Genomic DNA, 17,766 nt, shown 5'->3' with positions numbered 1-17,766 from the left:
GAAGTGTACGATACTGCCAAAAGTCTGTCATTAATATATGTTTTTAAAATACACACGATACAACAAACTTACAACGTGTAGAATGCATTAAATCATTTTAATATAAATTATAAATAAAATTTAATAAATTTACATTGAGTAATTCATACTCATTGACTTGTCGACCCAACCTTTTAGCGTGCTCTATTTAAAAAAGGGTTTTAAACTTTTCCTTTAATTAAGATAGAACTTTTTGTACGTTAAATCTGGGGTTCATTTCAGAAGAAAAAGAAATTTTCTGAATGTCTATTTAAAGAACTTGTTGAATTTGAACTATATAGGCTATATTAATTACTTGCTAATTTCACTTAGACTTAAGTTAGTTAAAATTTTAATATGGAAATCTCGATTTAATTTTTGCATCTGTCTGTACAGTAATTCCAAACTTTATTTCTTAAAATATAAAAATAAATAAGCAACTTCTAAGAACTCTTCGTGGAGTTAATCGTATTGAAATAATCTGAACTAAGAGAAATTATATTTTATATAATTTGTGGCAATTGATTAGGGCATTATTATTGTCATTTTTTTGATAGATTGAATAGAATTTTATCCATCAAACTCATTCAATAGATAAAGTTAAGTTTAGAAATTCTGATAACATAAATTATAACGTGGTTATTGTTTTAATTATGTAAACTTTTTATAAATTTATTTTATTAGATCATCTTCTCATAATTAGGAAAACATTATACCAATTAATTCAGTCTTTACTGAAAAAAGTTAAAACTAGATTTTTGAAAATCTATACGAAATTTACAAAATATTTTAAATTTTAATTGGATATTTAACATTGCATCAACGTCATAGGTTATATAAATGATTTATAATTACCGCATCATAATAATTAGTATGCAGAAAGTGATGATTGTAATTGATGGTCGAATTTAAAAAGGGAGTAAACAGATTTTTTTTAATATTTTGAAAAATTTGTTTTTTAATAGCAGATTCACTAATTAATTACAAACGTCGTCTAGCGACCTTAAAATTAATAAATTTAAAAATATACTGTTTTTATTCGTTATATTCTAATTTTGAACTATCGAAGACATCAGTCAAATTTGTTTATCGCCGTCGTAAGATATTCGTAAGAAACTATTAATTGCAAGAAAAAAAACGTGATTTAGGTCTAATCGAACATATTATACAGTAGACTCTCGTTAATTCGAACTCAAAATGGTAGCCTATACACCTAATTAAAACGAGACCATTTCTGGGTGCTACAACAGAACAAAAAAGGAAATGATTTTAACATTACATTAACTAACACCACTTGGAAAACAGAGTAATATCCTACCAACACGCGCTGTTGATTCGAATAAACAGGAGGAAACACAACAGAGTTCGAATTATCGAGAGTCTACTGTATTAGCGTTTTAATTTAATTCTTGATAAACTTTAACTGAATGCAGTAAACTAAAGTATTTTGTCAGTTAAACTGCTCTATTTCCAATTGTTTTTACACTCTATTAAACAATTCATTAATTTTTTACGTTCCGAAAATGATAACAGTCTTTTGATATAGACCTACATATATATTACATATCAAGAAAAATATTCTAGGCCTGTATATAGGGCTAAACATATACATATATAACTGATTTTTTTTTTTTTAAATTATTTATTTATTTTCGAATTTTTAAAAAAGTTTCGATCAAGAAAGAAGACATTAGAAGCTATCATCTGAAACCGTATTGATTGATGATAAAGAGGATGAGAAGTCATGAGACTCAAAGATGTTCTAACGATAATGTAGTAAAAATAATCGCGTGTTAACAACCTTGACCAGATCTGTTTTAGCCTAGTACTTGAAGTTAATAATGAGGCCAACAACTAGTTTCGAGAAGTGCTGAATGTGAGCAGATATACATTTAAATGTCACACGCCAATTATCATCATTTCGACACGAATTATGTTGCTCCAGAATCCACTTCCTATACTTTAACATTTGCCATATTCGGCGTTTATGTATAGAGAGGAATATAATTTCTCCCCCACAATTCAGGATTTGAATAGTTGAAAGATCAATATGCCGATCATCACCGACCTAAATAAAATTTAACTTTTTTTTAATTATAAAATAGAATTGATTGATTGTAACAGTTCAAAGAACGCCAAGGTAAAAAATAAAACAAAACTTGTTTCGTATTTAGAATACAAACTATGAATGAAATTATAATTTTTTAAATTTATAATGAAAGTTTAAGAAAGTTTTATCGATTTTTTATTAGTAGTATTTTTTAAAATTTAATAATTTCCGTAATACGCATTTTTTAAATGTTTAAATATAGCAAATAAATGAATTCTTTGGATGAAATTTTATAGTAAAAGTAAAAGGAATTTAAAAAAGTAAAGAAAAAGGTCGATACATATTAATTAAAAATCTCCAATCACTGCATAGTTTCAAGTAGAAAGCCATAAAAACAACCGAAGCCAAATTGTTCCACGTTTACTCGCATCTACTTATGCCAACTTTCAGCAATCTTGGATTGAAGACCTTGGAAATTTATACCAATTTACTGCAGTACATAAAAGTTTAATGGTTGTCACGAACTGGATCTAATGTGTGACGAGATTCCAGGGTCGGAGAACTAATTAATAAAACTATAGTTTATACTATCTTTCTAACCAATTTAATTTTTATTCTAACTTATATTATTTCTAAAAGAGTGCTAATAATATTCAAATTAGATAAAAATGAACATTTCTGTAAAAGATATTTTGCATGAAGTTCTAAATAAAAACGATTTTTAATTTGTCTTCAACGTGTAAAATACAGAATGTAACACCCCCGAAAGAAACAAATTTAGTTTAACATATATTTCTTGTTTAATAATAAGGCTCGAATTCTTTTGTAATCTTTATTTGGTGTATTGTGAGAATGATTTAGATATATTTTGTTGAATTAATTAGTTCCATAATCAGACCTTCCATCTATAGATAAGTATGATAGTCATGCGAATTATTGTAGCAGCATTATCTTGATACAAGATGCAAATGTTAAGAGATTAATATAAATTAAAAATTTTTTAATTAAAATAGTATCTTTATATTCTACATAATTTATAGACTATGACTTTAATGAAAATAATAAAATCTTTAATTTCTTTATTTTTATTATGATATTGATATTTAGTTAGACTAGTAAAACTTATTAAATATCGATACGACAAAAGTTCAAAGCGTATAGTTTAAACCTTGAATGTAGAAATCCAATGTAATAAATGCTGTGAAATTTTAAGACTATATAAAAGTAAATGTAATAATAAACTTCTTCGTAGATTAGTTCGCCAAGTAATGCGTGAAAAGCTTTAAAAAAGGTGCGAAAACTTTTTTAATTAAATTTTGGTTTCTACTAACCACTATCCGACACGAAGGTAAGCAAGTTTCATGTCACTAACATGAATATTTCAATATTTGATGTATCATCATAGACTATTTACCTTGAAATTACCTCATCGTAACGATTGATAGTTATCAATAATGAAAATATCCGATAATTACAAGTAATTCTGAGTAGATCTATCATGACATGTAATAGATAAGATATAGGAAACGCCTCATGCGTGAAGAACAACCAAAAAGAGCTTCTTAAAACAAGTTAAACAATGCCTTAGGTATATTCCGAGTGTAGGAAATTATAAGCTCTGTAAAAATATATTTTTTGATCATCATTATTTTCTCAATTAAAAACTATATAATCATATTTTTAAGCTTTTTTATGGAAAATATATTAATTAAATTATTTATTTCATTTAATATATACTTAAATTTGCAGTTTAATTTTAAATATTTTACTGTATTTATAATTTTTATAGCCATAATGAATAAAAAATAAGTATTGGAATTTAAGTTCTTTTCTAAGAGAAAAATCATTTAATTCTGTACATTTACTACGTATTTATTTATTAATCGTCTTTATATAGATTTTTTTCCGTTGTGTTTGAACCTAGAAACAATAGGAACATTAATTTTCAGCCAATGTTCTAATATGTATGTAATACCTATTACATAAAAGTGTATCTTGGTGTATTAGAATTTCTATTTTCAATTCTTGAATTGATAAAGAAAATATATATACACCTACACAATCAAATTTTACTTGATATTTACGTTAATATATACGTCATACTGTCAATTGTTTCGTAAATTTAAAATTTTTATATTGACGTAAAATTCAAAAAATAAGTAAATAATTAAATGCATATTTTGACAAAATTCGTATATTATACTTATGTAAAAACTGACGTTATTTTTATTTTTTAATTAATTTATAGTTCTTTTCATCCTTTATATTTTTTCCTATAATCTAAATATCTTTTAAAAAAAAAATTAATATTTCAAATAGAAAATGCGCCTAATTTTTTTGCTTTACACGTAAATTTAATTTTTGTTTTTGAATAATTTCGATGATGATAATGCGGAAGAAATAAGCGTTGTTTATTTAAATGTGAACAATTGTCACAGATCGTTAGTTAATTAGGTAGAGAGAAAGAGAGTAAAAGCTAATCACTAAAACAAAACTGAAAATTATTTCACACTTCACTCAACTCGATTGGCAAAAGAATTAGTATAGCGTTTAATGAGAGAATCGAAGGAAAAATTTCATTTTGTTTTTGTTTTTTACTCAAATAATTTCCTCTTAAAAACTAATAAAACAATCTTATATCGACTGCTATTTTTTATTTAAAAAATTTCTTCTTTTAATCAGTGGGCGAAATTCATTTTGATAATCTCATTTATCAACACAAGATAATATTACGTCATTGAACCATCTACCTTCTGTTTTCCGTAGAGCAAACCCCAGGTGGCCCGGGCTGAACAAAGAGACGAGTAAAAGAGCAGCCACGAAAGATATTAGAGCTCGGTGTCAGTAAACGTGACAACATAATTGAGATTTTAGTTTCGACCAACAACAGGATATTTCATTCACTATTTCTCCTCTAGATGTCGCCAGAAGTAGCAACTGGCTCATTTACTTTGAAAAGGGCACTTTTAAAGGTCTGCATTTTAAATGTATTCTATATTTACGCCTTCAAAGCTAATATTTTTTCCCCCTCCCGTTTATTAAATTTCATAATCCTTCTGGCAGAAAAGGAAGAATTAGATATAAAAACACGAACACTGTCATCTGCCTGAGTATATATTCAAGTAACTATGTTAATTCCGAATGCGTAGTTATTTTTAAAACATTGTATACATAAATTCGTGTTAATGTAAGTATATTTACTACACGTAGGAACAGTCATGATTTAATATTTGCTTGTTTCATTCGTCGCGGTCATTCCGGGCGTTTAATTCTAATTATAGGGCGTTTACCACAATTAATTACAAAATAATGGAAACCGAATGTCAACGTGCCTGACCAAAACAATGCATTATTAAAAATCTGTGCACACGTTCATATTTCTAAATGTAATTTTTGCTTTTTCCTCATGAAAGTTTATTTTGAAAAAAAAAAAGTTACATTTGTAGATACTGTCTCTTCGGCTTATTAAGGGATTCGAGTAGATACAAGGAAGGAAATGCAGTCTTTTAAAATAACTTTTTGCTATCTCGGTTGAGACTCCACCCACTCTTAGCTCCGAAATGCCTCTCACGTCTAAGACTCATGTGGCATTATCTTGTTGTTTGATATAGCTCAAGTACAACACTGATAATTACAGGTACTAGCTCCGTCTCACTCCGTAATTCTCGGGGCAGCAGTCAGGTGTCGTTCACTAACGGTGTCAGACTAACCAATGGTGCTATTCTCTAACACATTCTTTCTCACCGTCTAAAGTAACGAACGCTTTTTAGTTTAATAACGATCCTCTTACTTGCACGTTCAAAAATAAAATCAAAATTGCGTGTTACGTGCCGTATTAGAATCGTAGATATTTATCATGTCGGACAAGTGCTGCACGCGAGAATAATGCCAATTATTAATAATTATATTGTGAATTGTAGTTTAAACGAATTGTTTGTCTCGATGCACAAACTTAATCATCGGGAAGGTCATAATATTATTATCGGAATATACGAGCACAAGTTATCGAGATATCCGTGTTTTAAGTGTCCTTTTTTGTTGTTCACGCAACTATACGATTGGTTGGTGAAGCGTGTTGTGCCGGTAACGGAAAAGTACGTGAATTACCTATGACTGTAAGACATTATTGTACCGTGACATTCCCGTCGAGTGATGTGGCTACGCCATCTAATTGTTCCAGATCGGATGAATTGCCTGCTGCATCATTTTTAATAACTGCATAAAATATACTTAAATCGTATAAATTCTCCATTTTTACATTTTTCGAACGGTCGAAACATTTTTTAAAATTAATATAATAAGTCCTATTCTTAATTACTCACGAATTATTCAATTTTACGTACTCACCTTTCTGTGTAAATTGAAGAAGTCCCTCTAAGCTCTAGTGATAGTTGACATTAAAAGGATGCGTAGAACACTCAACGGAAATCAACTCTTTATAGAGACTTAGAAATGTACTGTACGTTGCTTTAATCCTTTTCTTCGGTTGCCAGTATGGCAGTTTGTCACGCATATAATATGTGTAAAATTCTGAGAAGTCACTTTATATCGTGACGAATTGTAACGAAAGATCTGAAAAGTTTTCCATTTCCTAGAAGTTATTGATCGTCTCTAAAAATGTTCCGAAATTTTCTTCCGGTTTTTGGAAGATTTTTTACATTCTCATTGCTTGCGCCTCATTTACTTAAGGTGAATGAACACCAAAAACATCCAAAAGATAAATGAGCATAAAATTCTCATCTTATATAAATCGGTTTGAGAAGTTTGTAAATTTATCGAGATCATAAGGTTATCAAAAGTTGAAGTATTTATCGCTCTATGCATAGATTTGTACACGGTTATAGGTTTATTCAAGTTATACAGGGCTATAAAGTATAGATTTATAAACCGATGTATTATGCCGCAGTAAGTGATGATGTAAATACATTTTAGTAAAATAGACGCTTCTCAGTTTCCAAATTAATTCTTCTTTAGACAGTTACAAAGTCAATATCCTATTATATTTTTAGATGTTGTATCCAATAAATCATTAGGTACTAGATCATAGAAACAATACAAATTAATTCAGGTATTCCTTAATAAATGAATAGAAGGAATTGTAATAACTCATATAAATATATATTACAAATGAATATATGAATAGAATTATATTAGCAAATTAAAACAGATATTCAAGCTAAATTAACAGTTGAGTAATTCCCAAAAGCAATATGATATATGAACAATGTTTACTACTTAATCACCAATGCAGTACATGTTGCGATCGTAAATCGTTCTTTTCTAGAGAAAAACCATGTTAAATTCAGTTAAACCAATATATTAGAGAATCGTACAAACTTCTACAGACACAAGTGCAATAAATCTGTGTAGAAAAAAAAACTATAAAGCGCTGTCACCGACCTGACTAGGCATTTGACAGGTTTGTAATGAGTGAATGTCCCGTATTTATTTTACGAAATATTTATCCTCGCGGCGAAATTTTAAAAATTGATCATTTTTATGATCATTTCAATAAATTTTTTTAAATTTATCGAAATGATTTAAAATTTACGCCTTTCGCCGTCAGTTGGTCGAAAGGCGCAAAAGCAATTACACGGAAGCGACAATTTCTTACGCAACTAACGACCTCTCTCGCATTTATAGTAACTATTTTCTAAATTTTTAAGTTCGGTTCGAAACGTTTTAAAGAGAACACGAAAAAGTTATTTTATAAATTTCTAAAATTCAAATATTTGGAAAGAAATGCTTACCTTTCGGATCAAAGTACTTTAATATAGAGTAAATCCGAAGGATAGGGAAACATCATCAAGAAAAAGCAATTGGTATGGTGTCTTTTTGTGTAGCGAGGCCAGCGGGCGTGTCTGCGGATGGAAATGCTATCTCCAGATATGGACACCCATTCATCATTGTCACTTTGCATCCATTAGAAGCTCCTGCTGATTTACATTATAACCAACGTCGTCTTCTTTCTCCAGCAACTAACTTTCTACTAACGCAGTACATATTTTTTTCCTTTTTTTTATTAGATGCAAGACAAATTAAATTCTTCTTCTTTAAGTTAACTACGTGTAGATTTTTTTCCAACACTTTCTTATTGCTTGGACCGACAGCCAGCGAAGCCTCTTATTTCGACGTAAATTTAAATATTAAATTAATGATTAAGACTTTCATCTATCGATAAAATTATATTTAAATTATAATTAATTTAAGAAAAAAAAAAAGCTTTTTGACTAAAATCTAAACCAAACACTTTCCCTTTTCTGCTAAGAAAAGGGGGTTCCTTTTCTAGCGACACCTGGCGAGAAAATATCTTACTACACTCAAAATAGATTTAAAAAATTATTTTATACATCATATAAATGCTAATTTAATATAATAAAATATTTATATTCTCTGCTTAAATATACGTTTTACAATTAATTTTGTATATCGGAGTTTTAATACGAAGAAAAAAATTAAAGAACTTACTGTTAAGTTAGAAGTATTTGTAATTTAAAATCCTTGTTAATTTAGATAATATAGAAATAATTATTAATATTTTAATAAATAAAAATATATATATTTTGCCCACGTAAATCTTTTCGCTTAGCAAAAATTTTGATATTTGCTAAACACTCGTGGACTTGAACTCTGATAGAAAAGACAAATTTACTTATCATTTCAATGTAGCCTAAGTAAATGCATTTACGTCTGAAAGCGGTTGCTACTGAAAGAATATAAGAATATTTCACTTTATTTATTGTTATTTTTGTATTTCAGTATTTATTTAACACTAAAAATAATTCGTGAAAGTTCCTATGAACTATTGTTTAATAATTAAGTGCATTTAAATAGCTTAATATTAGTATTTTATCGCATGGAAACACTTAGAAGAGTTGCAAAATAAATAGTTTAATATTTAATTAGATCTGCGTTAAAATAATTAATGGAGATATAATTAGCTGATAGATTATTATTAACCTTTCAACGAAGTGGGGCACTGTATGATGGCGACATCTAGCGCAGAAAAAAATGATTAAAAGATAAAACATTTAAAAATGTCATTAGTTACATATTTGCATATAAGTTAATTATTCATTATTTAGTTTTATATTTAATAAATACAATAATTTTTTTCTGATTTTATGTGGTTGCAACGCAACACGTGGCTTAACAAGAAGTAGAAGTAATAATATATAATTGCTACATTTTAATTTTATCATCTTAAATTATAAAATGATTTTTATAGTTTTTACTTAAATTGTACGATAAAATTGTTTTAAATTTTAAACATAAATAAGTTTTATAAATAAATTAATCAAATATCTTTTACACTTTTTAAAGGTTACATCGGTCTTGGATGTATTACGATATCGAAAATAAATCATTGAGTTAATTCTTAAACTAAGGTGAGTAGTTCTTTGCGTAATAAATAGTTAATGAATTATATTTTATTTATTAAAATAACGTAAATTAAGTATAAAGAGAATAAATAAGCAGTAGAAAGTGGAGTCTATCGCGAATAACATTCGCTGGAGTTTATGGAATTGCTTCACTGCACGATATATGTAGCATGCAATGTAACAATAATTACAGGAGTGTAAATTTAACTAATTTTACTCCTTTACTACACGGATTATTATTACATAAAAGTCTGTATAGAGCCCGAAGGAAAAACATAAAGATATTTATGGCCGAGGGGATACTTTTTGTAGAGTCCTTTTATTAAATTTTTAGTAAACTTGGAAACGACAAAGAATACAAAATAGAATTAAGATGTTTCCTTCGGCTTAAGGCAATCGATTGTATGATAGAAGGGATGAGAAACACCGAAGAAGAATATCGGGACTAAGTTCGGTGTGTCTAGATTCTTGTGCCGGAAGGTGATAACATGACTGAATTTAGTTCTGGTTTGTTATTCTATCCTCTTCGGTTGTTGTGCAAAGGTCGAAGGACGTCAGCGTCGAAGAGTCAGCGTCTCATTAGGACGTCTGGCGCTCGCAGATAAACTAGGAACCATCTCATGCTTTGTTATTGACTTTGTCTTCCTGTCGGCTTTCTTCCTTTGATTGGATCAAAACAACATGCACGATACACTTTGCGTGTTTTGCTTATCAATGCGATCCAAATTAGAATTTTTGAAGTGAGTACAATACTTCAATGGTTTATATGTATATGTACTTTTTACGGCTTTTTTGTGTTGGATTTAATGACAGATTAACGATAAGCTTTGTAACATGTACTTGATTTATGTCTTCTTTCAATGTATTAAATATCTTAAAGATGTTTATTCCTATTTAATTTTATAATTAATGTTTTTTTTATAATTTTATAACAAGAAATTGATTGTTTTTTTTCTCGTTATATTTGATTAAGATAAATAAGTTTTCGAGTTCTACCAGTTTTTGTCAGTGATATAATGTCTTCTCTTTTTGATGTATTGTTTTATCATTGATTAAAAGATCCATCTTAAACCGATTGGAGGATTACATCATAGTGATCTAAACATATTTCTGTCAAAGCGTTGTTTGATTTTAATATTGGTGATAAGTTTCTCATTATAAAGATGCTAATTAGATTCTTATTAGAGTACATCTAATAGGCATCTTTCATGCATGATATCGTTCGTTAATCCTAATCGTAAGTGTTAGAGACCGGCTTAATCCTCACATCTGGATCCTTGTTTAATATGGAAATTATTTGGTTCATAAATTCACTAAGGCAATGATTTATCATCTTCCTGAGTGGATACAATGATTTTAAAATAACTTTTTTTCATAATTCTCTTACTATGTTAATTAACAATATACGAAGAATAAATGAAAGTTAATATATATGAATATAATTTTTACAATGTTAAAGAGTAGAATTATTATTCACTTTAATCTAGTATATTACTTGCATTTAGTTAAATATTACGCTATGAGAAATAATAAATATGTTATCAGTTGTGTTAAATATGCGAAACTATTATTAATGTTTGTATGAGATGTGTTATTGAATCTATTGTATTGAAATTCGTATGAGAATTTATTTTATTTTAATTTACTATTTTAAAAACAACTTTAATATGTCTTATTATTAATAATAATAACGATAAAAATTACGTGAAAACTTTGAAATAATTATATTCCATTAATTATTAATAGTAAAGTATTAGTTATTTACGTATTGATGAAAAAGAAATATTTAAGAATATACTTTGAATTTTATTTTTAGAATCTTTCTACTAATTTATTCTATTTTATATTTGGTATAATTATCTTGAATAATATAAATTTTAAATTCATTTCGTTGTCTTTACGACTGTGATTTTATTAACCAGATACGTAGGAAGTTCTTTAAATTAATGATTTTGTTTGTATTCTATGTGGCTTATCATGTACACTAATCATATCAACAAGAAGAATTTAAAAGTTTTGATAAGAAATTCATAAAAAATGCATGATTAAAAAGAATCCATTTATCTTTTTTAATTTAGAAAATTTTGACTAAGTTCCGGACTTAGATTTATTTATATTTAAAATGCTTTCTAATTTTTGTATTCGCAATAAATAATATTTTTTTATTTGTATAGTTACAAGAAAAATGTAGAGAGCCAACATTGTAATTTAATTATTGAGAAGGTGGTTGAATCTTTATTGATTAATATCGATTGACGTAACAAAAATGACTTATTAGTTTAGACAGGCGATGAGAAAATTGAAGAATATCTTATGTAAAATTTAAAATGGTCCAATTAGCTATTTCTTGTTCGGTAATACCGATTAACGATTAGCTGTCAGTCATAATAGAAAATCACCTTTGATATTTTTAGTGGTCTTAGAATTCCACAGTTTCTCAATTCGATTTCCGATCCTCCGCCTATCCTCCGAGAAGATAAATAAAAACATTGTCGACTATAAAGTAATAAAGTTCAATTACGGGGTAAAAAATAGAAGACATGAAAAACTACAACTTTGTTTACAACATGTTAGAACACATTATAAGAAGAGAGAATGTTTTAATTCTTTCAGACTAGACACCTTTTTTCATCCTGTCAATTAATGTGACAGATGAATGAGGTCAATCGGATTTATTGACATTGGACGCAGTCTCCTCACGAATCGTACGATTTCCTACCCTAATCTCTATAGACTCACATCACCACCTATCTTGACTCTCTATAAAGAAACTGATTTATTAAAACTGATTACACTCCGCCAAACGTTACCATTTTCATTAAATTGCAATTTATACAATACAAAAGGAGGAAACATTCTTTTATTAACATGTAGAATGGGGAATGATCATGATGCAGATGGTTAATTTATAATAATTATTATAATTTCTACTACTATAACATCCCTTCGGATGCATTATTCAGACAAATTTGATCACGGAGATTAGTTTTAATGCCTTATACATAAAAAAGTAACAGTGAAATGGATATTTTTCTTAATTTTTTCCGTCTATAATCGCATTTCTCTGTTAAGCTGGTATATCCTGTAATATAAGCCAATATATATCTATATAAGAATCTTCTGCTTTTGATATCTTTTGACTCTCGTAATTAACAGAGAAATTGTTGAAATTTAATGAATAATTATTGAATAATTTATAAAACATTCAAAGAAATTTCTAAATTATTCACTAATTTAAAGTACAATTGGCAACCGTATAAGTATTCCATTTTAATAAATAATTTCCAAATTATTTTTTAATTAAATAATCAATTATATTTAAAATAAAAAAATGTGAAAATAACTTTGTAATCAGATGAAACATAAAAGATACATCCGTAGGGAGACTAAACATAAGTATAGAGAGCAATTAGTTATCTTTCGTCAGAAATGTTATAAGATGTGAAGGGGGACCATTCTAAGGAAAGTCTTTTACGTCGATAAACATTCCCATCCTTAATGAGAACATTCTTGAAACATCACTTCCCATTATTAATGAACCGTCTTATTCTAGTCAAAAAAAGAAAGGAAAAGAAAATGCGTAAGAATCGAAATGTATAGACCTATATGCATATTTAGAAACACATGTTTGTATGTAAATAAATAGTATATATAACATATAAAGGCATCTTTATATTTTTTATCGATATTAAATATGCGAATACACTTTTCAATTTTTAAAACGTATGAATGTTTTACGTGAAAATTGATTTGGAAACCATTATTGCCTTAGGTTACCTCAGCTTTGTGAATTTTCGAGGAATAAAGCACATCGGCCTCTCTTTCTATATTGCATCCCTCCGGGACTGTAATATATCTGTGTGATGTCGCACCATGTCAGGATGACTACAGAGTAAATCCTTCTTGCACTATGCCACATGTAAGTTTCCTGAAGGGTAGACTATATAGCAGTTTGGATCTTACAGTTCTGATATCTGTTATATTCTTATCTCAGATGACAATTTGAGTAATATATATATATATATACACAAGTTAAATAATTTAAAAATTGTTCGGTCAGAACTGGCACCTCATATAATCGAGATATGTAATTTAACTTTATTATTTGTTAGATAATTAAATAAAAGTTATTTTAATGCCATTAAAGATTCTTTCTTTTGAACGAATGTAATTTAATAGTTTAAACTGTAGATTTTCATCAGTTTTCTTGAAGTCAACCAAACTATTGCATCAAAATTTTTTCTATTTTTGTCACGGGAATGATTGATCATTTTTTGATTCGGATAATGTTTAAAAAGGAAATTTTTTTTATTGTTTAAAAAAATTTTTACTGTAAAGCGTAGGCATTTCGGTATAGACTACATAAAGAAGATTGGTTATTGTGTAGTATCCGTTGGTATCGACTACAATATATCATTTATTACTGCGTTTGTGCGTTAGCTTTACCGTAAAGCTCAGGAGATAATCTTCCTTGTAATCAGAGAGGAAAGCAATCGCTTTCAAACCACACACAAACAAGAGAAAATAGAAAAATGGCAGAGAATAGATGGTTTTGCAAGACTCAGAGTTTTCTGTCGGTTTTGCTCAGCTATGGAAGGAGAAATGTTGTCATATGCTGGAACTCCAAATACAATTACCTTCAACTGTCAGTGGTCTCGGGGTTGGTGTGGTTGCTAAGCAACGGACGGATACTTCAGGTGAAGTGTGGAGGAGGAAGGTGTGCGCTCCCAACGACCTCCGTCGATAGAACTGTCGACTACAGTTTCTACGCTCCGTTAAAATATAAGACAGGAGAAATTTGCTTTTTCACGCTCTAAACTTTACTAGTTTATTCATCCTCTTTTATTTATAGATATTTGTAAGTATCGAGAATATTATGGAACGAATTCTCGATTTTATTTCGAGCCATAAATACTCAGCTAGAAAAAAAACCATCGTCATATCTTAAAGAAAAAAATTAAACTTTGTTAAACTAAAGCAAATTATCGTTTCAATGGCAGTAAATGACTAAAAGCGCCTTGTAGTATATTGTGATAGGCTATTTCGCACCTTAATTGAAATTCCAGAAGCCATTAACCTACCTATTGATACCGACACTTTAAAATAGTTATTGTCTTTCTAGGCTTTAGTTTGTTTTCGTTCCTTTTCAAGTTTTGCTGAGTTTACTTCTGACAAGATTAAACATTAACTTTGGACAAATCTTATGAGGGAGGGCGAACAATGGGATTTGCTACAATCTTACCATTTTTTTCTTCTTGTTGATGACTAAATATACTTTCGATTAAACTCGGTCCCTTAATAACTTTTCTTAAATGGAGTGCTTTTTTATGAAATCATTTAATCTCTATTTACTCTGTAAAATTTTTATTTGATTATCGATCATCTCGGATATAATATCTTTTCGTTCAGATAAGTGCTGAAAATAGAATATATTATTCGATTAATAGTGATAAACATTTACTAGAATAATTTATACCAGATGTAAAAAAATAAACTTAATAATTTAATTTTTAAAGATAATTCTACTAATGAAAAACTTGTATTAAATATGAAATGTTATAGTTTCTTGTATTTTAATACCTGTATATTGTTATAGAAAGGAATTAACAAAGTAGACGAATAACTTTGAAATTTTTATTAGATACTTAAAAGACTAAGAGTTGTAAATCAAATATCAATAGTTTTCATCTTTGTTGTAATGGAGGTTAGTGGTTGAACCCGTAGTCCACTCACCACCTTCCTAATACTATTGACTGCCTAATCCCTTGCTTAATCCCTTCGGAATTTGTTGTCTGACAAGCATCTTGTTTATTTTCTTCTATTCGATTAATTATAAATAGCTTTTTAAATAGTCATTACTTACAATAAGAGATCATCTCTAAATAAGCTAAACACCCCCTTCAAAAAAACAATTCATATAAATAATTTTCTTTCCTAGATAGATCTAAAAAATGCAAGTAAATTCAGACGAATTTCTAATAAGATTAAAACGAAAGCTTTGTTTTTAAAATGATTAATTCAAAATTTAAAAGCCTTTTTCCATAAATATATTTTAATTATTTATAAGTTTCCAAAGCGGATCGAAAGAAAAAAAAATGTATTTGAGGAAAGATAACCAAATTTCAGACTTAATTAATAAAAATATAGGTTTAGTCATATCTTATTATCGTCTAAAAGTAGAGTACTTATCGTCATCGTTATAGAAGAATTAAATTAAATTACTTATAAGCGAACTACATCTAGAATAGCCATTACTAGTACCTTTTATAGCAAACACATGGAGGATTTACAAAAGAATACTGCAAACGAGTATACTAAATAACAGGAAACATTAAATAGTGTATTCGGAATTTCCTAGACAACAATTCGTCATTGAAGTAACGAGAGTGCTTTAGATGTGTCGTTCTACCAACATGTACTGCACTGGCAAAATGCAGATGCAGGCGACAGTCAGTCGCTTTGCCAGATGTGATATAGACGGACATACAATTACTATAGACTATAAATTAGTCTGCTAATCGCAAATATACTATTAAATTAAATCTTGATTCTCCCAATGAATAGCGATATTTAACTCTAATTGCGTTCTAGGTTCAATATTCTAAATCCGCTAAGTTTGTGCGCATTATAACCCAATTTTTATCAGTGAGTACTCTCAAAACTTATTTTAACATTTCTTAAAGATTTGTTATTTTAAGAATTAATTTTTTAATAAATGAAGTTTCTTACTTTGAAATTTTAATAGTAAAAAAAAATAATTTGCTTCTGCTCTAAATAACTGGGAAATTTATATATTTTGCACTCGATGATTTAAGAGGCTCAATTCGATTGTTTACATTCCGTCTGTTTATCTGTATGCCTACGTCTTTTAATTACATGCATGAGGTATAGAGGTTAATCAGAATTTCTGAAATTTTCCTTGTTTAAATAATTTACTATACTGTATCTGTAGGCCTATAATGTGCGCCAGGGAATAATTTATGAATATAATATGAAGTCTTTATAATAATAACCTATTAACAAATTGTCTATGGTTTAATTTCATACGAAAATTCCTATTAAGAGAACTTAGTCTATCTCTATATTAATTAAATGAAATGTTTTTTATCCTTTCCATAATTTAAATTAAATTTATTTTCAATAATTAAGTAATCTATAGTTTATTAGAAAAGTCTAATTGTTCGCACTTAGTAGCAATGATGATAATGGAGTTTAATTAAATATCGTAAAAAGTAATGATTTTCTAATTAATAGGCATCTATTGTGAGCAATATTTTGTTCTATAGTAAAAAAGGAAAACTAAAGATACCATCTTGCTTAATAGCTCGACAAATAAATTTATCTTATCGATAACTTAACAAGTGGTACACCAGATGTTTCAATAGAAAACTACAGACTTGTTCTCAACATTGTTTTTTTTTCTTTGTTCTTCTTTATATTACTATTTTATGACCGAAACTCAAGCAATAATCGAGTTTTAACCATAAAATTAATAATTGTTAGCATTGATATGAGAGAATTGCTTTCGTTTTCCATCATCGTTCGATAGAGCAAAACTTTTAATACCATTGAAAATATTCCGTAAATTCGTCAATTTAAGTTTCAATTCGATTAATTTTCTCAATATAAAAGTTTATAATTAACTTAGAAAATTGTATGTTTCTGTAATTTGATAGTTATAACTTTTCGAGTTTATTCGTAAAGTATATTAATACTTCAAAAACTTTGCGAAACTCAAGGGCATACGCTGATAAGACAAATAGATTTAATTCGATTTGAGCTATAATTTACAGGCTGTTGGATACATTGCATTAGTTACTTATCAGTCATTCACATATCGAATTTATTAATAAAAGTTTTAACTCAAAATACGATTTTGTAATTTTAGATAGTTCTAAGTCAAAAACCTACGATTTGAATATGTCAATGAACTCGAAATTGTCATCTGTAATAAATTTAGACACATAATAAGATTTTCTATACGAAATTGGTACTGATCTATTTTACTACATCAAAAAAAACTAATTAATTAGTTACTAGTAGGTGGCAAATTGAAGTTTTTGTAGACCCAGTGTATCGCTACTACTCCACATGTCGTGTGAAACATCATTTACCTGACGTTAGCAGGAAATAAAATGTAACCACATGTCCTCGGCACGTGAATAAGTGGAAAAAAATATTTTCCTTCTATGTTCTCCAACACTCCGAAAACTGAAGTTCGTTACTCCCAAGGGACGTAATGTGATTTACTTTGATATGAGTAAAAAATTTTCTTGGTAAAAAATATATCGTTGATTTAAAAAGTTTGCAGATCAC

The 17,766-nt window shown here is 28.3% G+C and overlaps 1 protein-coding gene and 2 long non-coding RNA genes across 12 annotated transcripts in view; 1 reads left to right on the top strand and 2 right to left on the bottom strand.

Moving 5' to 3' along the window:
- Positions 1–8,100, bottom strand: part of LOC136988847 (uncharacterized) — a 129,255-nt gene extending 121,155 nt beyond the window's left edge. The window contains exon 1 of the long non-coding RNA XR_010882820.1: positions 7,819–8,100. This is a non-coding gene — a long non-coding RNA (uncharacterized lncRNA). The remainder of the gene's footprint in view (positions 1–7,818) is intronic.
- dimm (dimmed) overlaps positions 1–17,766 on the top strand; it is an 87,586-nt gene that overhangs the window by 15,632 nt on the left and 54,188 nt on the right. For 4 of the 9 annotated variants that reach the window (XR_010882814.1, XR_010882816.1, XR_010882815.1 and 1 more), the window contains 2 exons: positions 9,392–9,456; positions 13,223–14,515. The gene's annotated coding sequence lies outside the window, so the exon portion shown is untranslated. Of the gene's footprint in view, positions 1–9,391; positions 9,457–13,222; positions 14,516–15,866; positions 16,096–17,766 lie in introns of those variants that run through there. The other 5 variants (XM_067286820.1, XM_067286823.1, XM_067286822.1 and 2 more) reach the window with 2 other exon arrangements.
- On the bottom strand, positions 11,226–15,892 carry LOC136988846 (uncharacterized). 2 transcript variants are annotated; one of them, XR_010882819.1, is made up of 3 exons: positions 15,712–15,892; positions 12,795–12,999; positions 11,226–12,532 (listed from the first exon to the last, which is right to left on the bottom strand). It is a non-coding gene; the product is annotated as an uncharacterized lncRNA (long non-coding RNA). The 2 variants fall into 2 exon arrangements; XR_010882818.1 differs by lacking the exons at positions 11,226–12,532; positions 12,795–12,999 and adding an exon at positions 14,798–14,866.

Source organism: Centruroides vittatus, unplaced genomic scaffold (assembly GCF_030686945.1).
Source record: "Centruroides vittatus isolate TY-2023 unplaced genomic scaffold, ASM3068694v2 scaffold_386, whole genome shotgun sequence".
NCBI lineage: Eukaryota > Metazoa > Arthropoda > Arachnida > Scorpiones > Buthidae > Centruroides > Centruroides vittatus.
This window is presented reverse-complemented; position numbering and strand designations above follow the sequence as displayed.